Source organism: Galeopterus variegatus, unplaced genomic scaffold (genome assembly GCF_000696425.1).
Source record: "Galeopterus variegatus unplaced genomic scaffold, G_variegatus-3.0.2 Scaffold7626, whole genome shotgun sequence".
Lineage (NCBI taxonomy): Eukaryota > Metazoa > Chordata > Mammalia > Dermoptera > Cynocephalidae > Galeopterus > Galeopterus variegatus.
In genome coordinates, this window is record NW_007733737.1 from 32,026 (window position 1) to 32,537 (window position 512).

Genomic DNA, 512 nt, shown 5'->3' on the forward strand with positions numbered 1-512 from the left:
TCAATTGTGATTCATCCCAGGGATGCAAGGTTGGTTCAACATATGCACATCAAAAAATGTGATACACCATATTAATAAAATCAAACACAATGACCATATGATCATCTCTATAGATGCTGAAAAAGCATTTGATAAAATTCAACACTCATTCATGATAAAGAGTCTGTATAAGTTAAATACAGATGGAAAGTATCTCTACATAATTAAAGTCATATATGATAAACCCACTGCCAATATCATCCAGAATGGGGAAAAGCTGAACGCTTTTCTTTCTTTCTTTTTTTTTTTTTTTTTTGGACATCATCTTTTTTATTTATATTTTAGTTTTATTATTTTTATTTTTTTTAAATTTTATTTTGTCAATATATATTGTGGTTGATTATTGTTGCCCCTTACCAAAACCTCCCTCCGTCCTCACTCTCATCCCTCCAGCCCAACAATGTCCTTTCTGTTTGCTTGTCATATCAACTTCAAGTAATTGTAGTTGTTATATCTTCTTCCCCTGCCCACCC